The sequence below is a fragment of the Scleropages formosus genome, chromosome 7 (assembly GCF_900964775.1).
Source record: "Scleropages formosus chromosome 7, fSclFor1.1, whole genome shotgun sequence".
Lineage (NCBI taxonomy): Eukaryota > Metazoa > Chordata > Actinopteri > Osteoglossiformes > Osteoglossidae > Scleropages > Scleropages formosus.
Genome location: NC_041812.1, coordinates 24,691,440 through 24,700,132, shown reverse-complemented (window position 1 = coordinate 24,700,132; position 8,693 = coordinate 24,691,440). Strand labels below are relative to the sequence as shown.

At 38.4% G+C, this 8,693-nt stretch overlaps 1 protein-coding gene across 1 annotated transcript in view; it reads left to right on the top strand.

The window, feature by feature from the left end:
• Positions 1-720: 720 nt before the first annotated feature.
• The window catches only part of LOC108926341 (pleckstrin homology domain-containing family G member 4B-like), a 43,797-nt gene continuing 35,824 nt past the window's right edge, over positions 721-8,693 (top strand). Inside the window, exon 1 of the mRNA XM_018739002.2 lies at positions 721-912. The gene's annotated coding sequence lies outside the window, so the exon portion shown is untranslated. The remainder of the gene's footprint in view (positions 913-8,693) is intronic.

The following is an 8,693-nucleotide window of genomic DNA, read 5'->3' as shown; positions in this document are numbered from 1 at the left end:
GTCTGACTTCATTTCATTGTGAGAAAGTTATTGGCTTGCACGGTCTACAGCAGAATACTCTGCTTGTATTGTATTTGAAGTCCCTCATGAACATTTCACTTGGGAGAAAATAAGACTAATAAGGTAAAAACACACCAGGACCTCGTGGTAATGTTATGAGCATAAGGGAGCACCGTTGTGATGGATAACATGGAGACAATTTATAACAGTGACATACTATGTCTTCCAGAGCCCGTGTAAATGTGAATAAGAAGGACAGGGCAAATTCTGTACTTCCCTCTTCTTGCAAAACTTGACGTTATGTCGGCTGAAGTGTGAGCCACCCTTGCTGCTAAAGGCTGTTTGAAGCTCTTATGCATAAAAGCTGTAGGTTCTTACTGCTCTGTCCCTCTAGCACTTCTGCCAGTGGTCTCTCTAAGTGTATCCAGAGACCGTTGAGACACGGGCGATGAAAAATGTTGCTGAATGAGGGTGGGAGGGGTCGGCCTTCTCTGCCCAGCTGTCTCCTACATTCACTGACGATGAGATAGGGCAGCTCACATGCTAGAACAAGTAAATGATAAGGGGAGGGAGCGAGGAAAGGGGATTGGGAGTGAATGTGCCTGTGTGTGTGTGTGTGTGTGTGTGTGTGTGTGTGTGTGTGTGTGATGGGATTGGAGGTTCAGTATTCCACAGAGACTGGGGGAGGGCTGAGCAGAGGAGGAGGAGCACTGAGTGCGAGAGGAGGGTGTCCAGCACAGATTCACCTCCTGTTCTCGGCGCTCGGTCCTGCCGACTGTACGGTCGGGGGGAACCAGGCCACATGTGCTCCTCCAGGCTCCTGGTCTCGTGTGCTTTCTCCGCCTTGGATTGTGCACAATTTGGTTGTGAAGGGAAACGCCTGCACAGAACGCCAGCAGTTGTGTTTCTGAGGTGAGTTCCGTTTTTCACCTGCCTGCCGAATTCCAGCTGCTGACATGAGCTCGCGGTGTCAAGTCCCGTTGGCCTGGTGACAGGGAGCATGGCAGCAGAGTGCCGGAATATCTTTGCCTTCTTCAAATTGGAATAGCGTTTCTATTCTTTATACTTAACTACTAATTTTTCATACAAACTTCGCTTTGTCTCTTCGCCCCACTTTGTTGTATTTAGCTGATTTTAATTGATTCATTACAGTTGAACTGACACATCTCAACAAGTTACTGTTAGTCTTGTTCATAGTAATTTTCCGAAGGTTCTCTAAAGAAATAAAAAGAAATCATGTTATTTCTAACCCAAGAAATCAATTTCCAATTATGATCATTCTCAAACATGTCGTACTCCAGATGTTGTTATTAAACTGTCAGATGGCTAATATTTAGTGCAGGTAGCCAGCAGACGGTGTTTTGCAGGAGTGAACTGTTTCAAAAAGGAACGTTAAATGCTCTGTGTACTGTGTTTGGGCGCCCAGAAACTATTCACTTTACAGCATGGTGCTTATATGAAACATATACTTTGTGGAACATTGCAGAACACTTCGAAATGTCGTGTTTGAGCCTTGATAACCTCAACAATGAATAACCATGGAGCCGGTGAAAGCAGTGGCGCTGTGATGGATTTTCCTGCCTTGGCTGGAGAGGCCCAGTGACTTGCCAACCCCTGGCCTGAGCGGTTCCTTTTACTCTGTAGTAACTTCCTCAGGATTGTAATGCAGAAAAAGCCTAATGCATTCTGCATGGCCCTCCTCCATCTGGCTGAACCTCCGCTTCAGTCATCCCTCAGAAAATAGGTGCCCAGCAGGACACTTGCAGATACCGGCCAAGATCCTAAAGAAATGTTAACGGGGTTAAGAATATTTACTGCAGGTTTGCCTGGGGTCTTCTACTGTTTGTGTGAAAACTCCATGCTAATTGTTAAGGGAGCTTGAGGACTTTCCTGGGAATTAATGCTATGGGCTGGATTTAGAGAAAGGCGCTTGTTTGGGAAGCCATGCCCAGAGTTTACAATATTGCTGGATGCTGTCCACAATGGCTGAGTGCTTACTGTAGCCACGTCACTCTTTCATTGATTGAGTACTTGCATGGGAATGAGGGCAAAACAAAGTATTCAGTATCCAAAAGATCTTTCTAAGGTCCGTAGAATATTTACATTTATTCACTTAGCAGACGCTTTTGTCCAAAGCGACGTACGTCTCAGCAAAAGTACAATTTATGCATTACATTAAGAGAAAGAGACATAGTTGCAGACGTGTGACTCAGGTAAACCTAGTTTGTTACCTACCACTTGCTGCACCGAGGTTCATTGTTCGAGTAGGTGCATAAAACACAGGACAGACAAATCCTGATACCCTCCTCCCAATTTTATTTTTTTAAAGGAGAATATTCTTTTTGTAGTGTTTTCATGTAGTCTGCATATATACATAAAATGTGATCTCATTAAATTTTAAGTTCAAAAGCTTATTTGGGAAACATTTTTAATATGTTTGATTTTTACAAAAAAGGACAAAAATAATTGCAAGAAACCTTCAGTTTTACGATATAGATCATTCTCATTAAATTCTGGTGCAACTGAATACAATTAAAATATAATTGTAACAAAATAATAAACATAATAATAAAACTGAAAAGGCAAATTGTCAAAATTTGACAAATAATTTGAAGGCACCTGCGACATTAATTATGAATAATCATTTGCACCGTGTTAAATGTGCGGTTTTTCACTCACCTTTTCTCCCAAGTAAATGTTTCTCACGGCTGGACAGTAAATCACGATCCACAGTTTTGCAGCACCGCTACTTAAAACCACGAGTGCTCATTGTTCCAATGCAGGATATAGCAGGCACAGGATATTGCAATGTCTTTAGACAAATAAAATCTCAGTCAATGCCTTGTCAGAGTTTAATTTCCTGCTCACTGACATTGCCATCTGCTGCATCGCAGACACAAAGAGCAGTTGTTATCTCTCGCTCACAAAGTTGGCACTTCAGGTTTTTACTTTAAATACACTTGACATTTACAATAGAACATGTTCCTGTTACTGCTCTCATGGGCAATAAAATGTCTGTGTTTAATAATATAAGGCATACCTGTTAGAAAGCTGAACAAAGTGAGCAAAGAGCTCAACGTATTTAACCATCAAAAAGCAAACTTTGAAACTGAAATGTTGTAAAATGATACATTTTGAAGAGTGAAAAATAGGACAACAGAACAATTTTTCAATATGGAAAATAATTTTATGTCATTGGAGACTCATACTGCAGACTGTTGTAGATGATTGTAGCGGAATGGCTTCCATTAAGTTTGGGTATAGTAGCTGAGATGCTATTTAAAGCTCTACACATTTAACAAATAATTAAAATAGTGAATTTAGCTGATTTTTCCCTAAGTGACTTGTGTCTCTGCGTAAAGGTTTTACAAATAAAATATGTTGAGTAGCTATGCAGTCCCTCAACGGAGATTCATTATTTCTTCAAGAAAAATTATGATTTGGAGGCAATGCTGTGGAAGCAAAAGGGGTGTGAAATGCCCCACAGTCATGTCAGAATTATTTCATGAATGCTTTTTTGGCGGAGTGCACTTCTTTGAAACAACGCAGTGAAGAGTATGAAAGAAACATCCATCTTGTTTGAGAATCCAAGTCTTGATTGAAACGCAACAATTTAGTTTCGGTCCTCCCGTCCCAGAAAATTGGTTCATGGATACGTTCTTTGTAAATATGAATAAATTAAGATACCATATGCCTCATGTGTTGGCAGATGTCTCTTGGAAAAGCAAAGGTAGCAACATTTAGTTAGTGGTGCGTAATTAGCCAACGGTATTACATGTAGCAGGCAGCAAAAACAAACTTTAATTAATGATGAGTTAACTAGGTTAAATTTATGAGAATGATAACCCTTGGTCTTGTTTGGGAGGCACTGGGAGTCTAATACCTCTGATGCCTTGGACAGACCCGGAGCTGCCATATGCTGTCTGTAGTGACCCTGTATTCTAACCTGTGTCACAAACTATCATGAATGGAGTCTCATCCTCACCTTAGTATTAATCAGCATATTTATTTAAGGTTTTCACTATGCCCATGATTGTCTTGTACATAACAGTCATTGTGAAATCTCTTCTGAAATCATATTGGGAAAAACTGTTGGTGTCTGATTCCTTTTACTCTATGGTAAAAAACAAAATAAAAATGTTGAAGAAACCAATTTAGTAAACAAAACCATGTGATAAACCTACTCTTTTTGAGAATGTAGGAGCCTACGTGTATTACTGCACCAAGTCAGGTTATAAAGTACACTTTGGAAAATTTAGGATTCTGTCTCAGTGGAAAACTATCACTGTTTAACTGTTATTGCTCTTACTTTCAGTCAAAGCGAGTGCAATGAAACCGTGACTGAGCACTGATTTGTTGAAGCGTCTAATGATAGTAAAATGCCCAATGGAAAAGATTATGTAAATTAAACCAATCAGTTCACTGGAAAATCAGTCCCATTCATGTTTTTAGAAAGGTGATGCTGGTAATGACGCAATATTTCTACAAAACTAATTTAAGTGCTGTAACTTTTCAGTATGGATGATATTCTTGATATTGTACCAGTGTTAATGCTTTTACCAAGTTTAATTTTCCTCAGCTAAAGTGTGAAGAGTTTATTTATAAAAATGCGATTTCTAAACATTTTTTCTATAGCTTTTCGTTTAAGTTGAGTTCTTTTACATATAGTACATTCGATGTAGCTTTATAAAACGGGTTTAAAATGATGAACAATGTCATTCAATCTCAGTGGGTTAATGGGGTTGTCAGGCTATGAAATAAATAGCTTTCAATTATCAGGAAACATACGGCAGAACTGGTCCATTTGGCTCTCTGGATTTGTTTGTTTTGAATTGAGACTCCAAAAGTTCGGCGCCCGTATCAAATAATTTGCATGACTGAACCATTTATCTCAGTTACAGCCAAGATCAGCTGCAGCATCCTCTGAAAAGGTAACTCAATTAACAAACAATGTATTGTCTTCAAACATGACAACTGTCACTTCTGATGGGTTGTGAATGAAAAGAAATGAAAGAAACCTTTTTTCCTTTTAGTTCACAAGAAGAAAAACCTTAATAGTTAATTAGAAGAAACCCAATTAAATTAAATAATGCAATGATTTTAAAATTTATGTGGAATAAAATACACAATTGCATCAGTAGCTTAACCTTCTGCTGTCTGATTCTTGCTGCCTAGAAATGCCTTGCAGGATTTTTCGTTTTTGCGGCTAACGGGGATGTAAAAGTATAGTGTTACTGTGTTTGCTTAAATAAAGGATGGGCCTCCAGCATTTGTAAGTTGATATGCAATTGTAGACATGACCATGGTAATATCTATTATGCATCAGAGTGGTTTGGTTTTTGCATTTGACTTTGAGTTTTGCCTTTGTTTTCTGAATTTTCACACATTTAAAGTGCTTTTACTTTATGTTACAAGTATTCGACTCATGAATTTTCAAGGATATGAACATTTCCAAGTTTATTTCTTTTTAGTAGTCTTTTTCTTAACTGGCCTTGTTTCTAAAACGTCACTGCTGCGGAGTGAAAAATAGCCTGCAGTTCCAAAAGATGCATTCAGATACAATAGAAACTGAAGTTGTGAAGGGAGGGAGAAGGGGAACAGGGAGTGCCTGTTTTTTTTTCTTTTTTGAATGATTGTCAATATATTTTTTTAAGTTTATTAAAATTTTATCCAGATACTACCCAGCAAATAAACAGAGGTCCATTGCTAGTATTGCACTGTTTTGACTGAAAACTTTTTATAGTTAAATGCAAATTGCATTTATAGTTTCCTCCTGGCCAGTTTTGTTGGTTAACCATGATACACACAGTTGGTATTTAAGGTAAAACACTTTACAATTTGTTCTTCCAACATGATCCTCCTTTATATTGCAACTCACCCTAGTTTCTCAAACACCCTGTGGTGCCTGATGGAGGAACATGGCACTGTCGGATGTGTGTAAGACAGAACACAGCACTGAATGAGGTTGAGGAGATCACCTGCTTTCATTTTCAGTCATTTTAGAGTAGATAGAGTTAACTTTAAAATTGCCTCTTATTAACAAAATTTAAGTAAAACAAACTGGTGTCCCATCCACGTTGTATCCGCAATATACAGAGGTATACTGAAACTCTGGATTGGATGAGCTGTTGATGAAAATACAATAGTTTTGTAACAATTTTCCAATTAATTTTAGCTTTATTTGATATTTCTAACATACATTTAACCTAACCCATGCATACATTGATTGATTAAGCTGTATTATGAAATTTTTAATTATGAGGATGTGGTGGGTGGACTTTTCTGAAGTATGACCTGACTTGCGGTCCCAACTGTATTCATAAGTTAGAAGTTTTTGTCCGACCTTTCAACAACTGTGGGGCACCAGGTGATGTAGCGAATAGGACTTACTTTCTAATTTAAAGGCTTCTCTGCTGCTACTGTAGTGTGCTTAAGCAATGCACTTACCCTGTATTACTCCAGTAAAAATGCCTTGCTATGTACTGTAAGTGGTTAAATACTTTAATGCTTTATAATAAAACATTAGCTCAGTGACACAAAATAATAATATCTTTTAAGATGTGTTATGTACAGTATTTCACAGGCACTATTTGTGTATCTTTAATTGCTGCTGATTTCACAAGGAAGTAGATGTAATGGTAGCTGAATGGAATTTTGTGAAATTATCCAGCAAATGACATCCTGTTTCTGCATAATTAGCTTCTCTCACAGAACAGGAATTTTATATGGGCCTCCAGGCTGTGGGTGGTCTCATTTAGTCCTAATTTCGACAATCCACCCATTAATACTTTGATAGACATCAGCGTTCGGGTGTTCAGGTTAGGATCAAGGTTCTGTCCTAGGTGATCCACATCCATACCTCAGAGTTGTAATATCCCCATCGATAGTGTGTCATGGATACTTTTTAAGTCAGTGACTGATAAAACATCTAATGTATTGAAATTTTTTACTTAACACTATCATGGATTGTACCTTTGCTTTTTTATTAGAGGTGAACAGATTGCTTTTTTTCAGTTGCTGCTCCATATCTTTTTCTGTTGTTGCAGAAAGTTTAAAAAGCTTGCACAGAATTTTTTTTCACAGTATACTAATATGCAGTATTTATTGATTGTTGCAACAAGGGTATTTTAAGTAGTTTGGACTGTTGTCAATAAGCTTGCCCTGATCCTAAAATTTAACTTTTTTGCCTTATCAGCATTTAGTTTATTTTATGGATATCAGAATTCTCAAACTGTGGGTTTAAAAAAAGGAAAACAAGTACACATATGAGAAATATCTTGGCAGCAGAGATGGTACGTGACAGTCTGTTTGAAAAATGTGAACTCACGCCTTCCCTGTTGGCATCATGTCTGATTGCTGATGACTGGTGATGGGCATATTGAGTCCAGTTAGTGGTCATTCTGTCCTTTGGTTACCATAATGAGTTAAAATAGGCACACGCTGTTAGCATGCCAGGCCATTTTACTACCCCAGTGAGGTATCCCAAATGGTATTAATTTCACTCATGCCCAAGTCACATTCACATTTAAGTTAAGTCATATTTAAAACTGACTGAATCATGTTGGTCTATACCAAGACATCTTATTAATGGGATTTTCTTCACGAAAGAATGTATATGTGTATATGTTTTTATATTTGAGCTGGGTAATAAGGCAATTCAGGCCCCAGCAGCCATGTCTGCTCAGACTGTATCTATTAGGCAATGACACATAGGTTCAGGGTGATGACTGACACAAGAATATATCCGACAAAACCAGGCAGCACTGGGGCCTAAATTTCTTCCCTCCAGGGATGAAAACTCTCATCTGAAAACTGTTCTGCTACAGCAACAACAAACAACACGTATCACAGCAAAAACAAGAGTATTGTGGCCTAAATTTTTTCTTAGCAAGATATACGAATTCAGTGTTTACCTGCTTTATACATACATATTGTATTATGTAGCCCAGCGTAGCCCAATTTTTACAGAAAATTTGTCCTACTTGAGCTAAACTTTTGGACATTTCACACGAGGATGCTCCCATCAGGGATTTCTCTGAGTGGGAAGAGTGACTTCCTCTGAAACGGGTTTTTCCACACCCAAACCAATAACACACTCTTCCACTGAATCAAGAAAAAAAAAAAACATTTCACTCCAAATTATCTGAGAAACGTGATCGCAGACTGATGCTGATGATGTGTGCATATAACATTGTGGGGAGAGTCCCTAGTGCAGAGTATCAATGAATATTTAAAGATCCATTAAGCATTTGAAGTCATTCATTCATGAGCACCAAGGTGGTTGTCAGCCAAAGGCCACTGGGACAGGAAACAGTTTGGGACTCAAGATATTTTAGTTCCAAAGCATTGTGCTTTGGACAGAACATTTGGAAAGAAAAAGGAGCATTGAGAAAGTCCAAGGAAATGTGTTATCCAATACTGATTTGTCTAATATTTAAATCATGAGGAATGCTTACCAATACTGATGTAATGTATTTTTAAGTGGAACAGTATTCATCTACAGAGACCCACCCTATTTTCATAAACCCTGCAGGTGTGTTTCTGGGCTTAAGTTGTACGGCAAGTGCTAGGTTTTAATGAGAGGGACAGAAACCCCCTCATGACAAGGCATCATCCGTATTCCACAGTGGATGAAGCAAGCATGCAGAGATGGAGTTTAATGGTACAGCGATCAAAAGCAAGGCTGTCCTGCA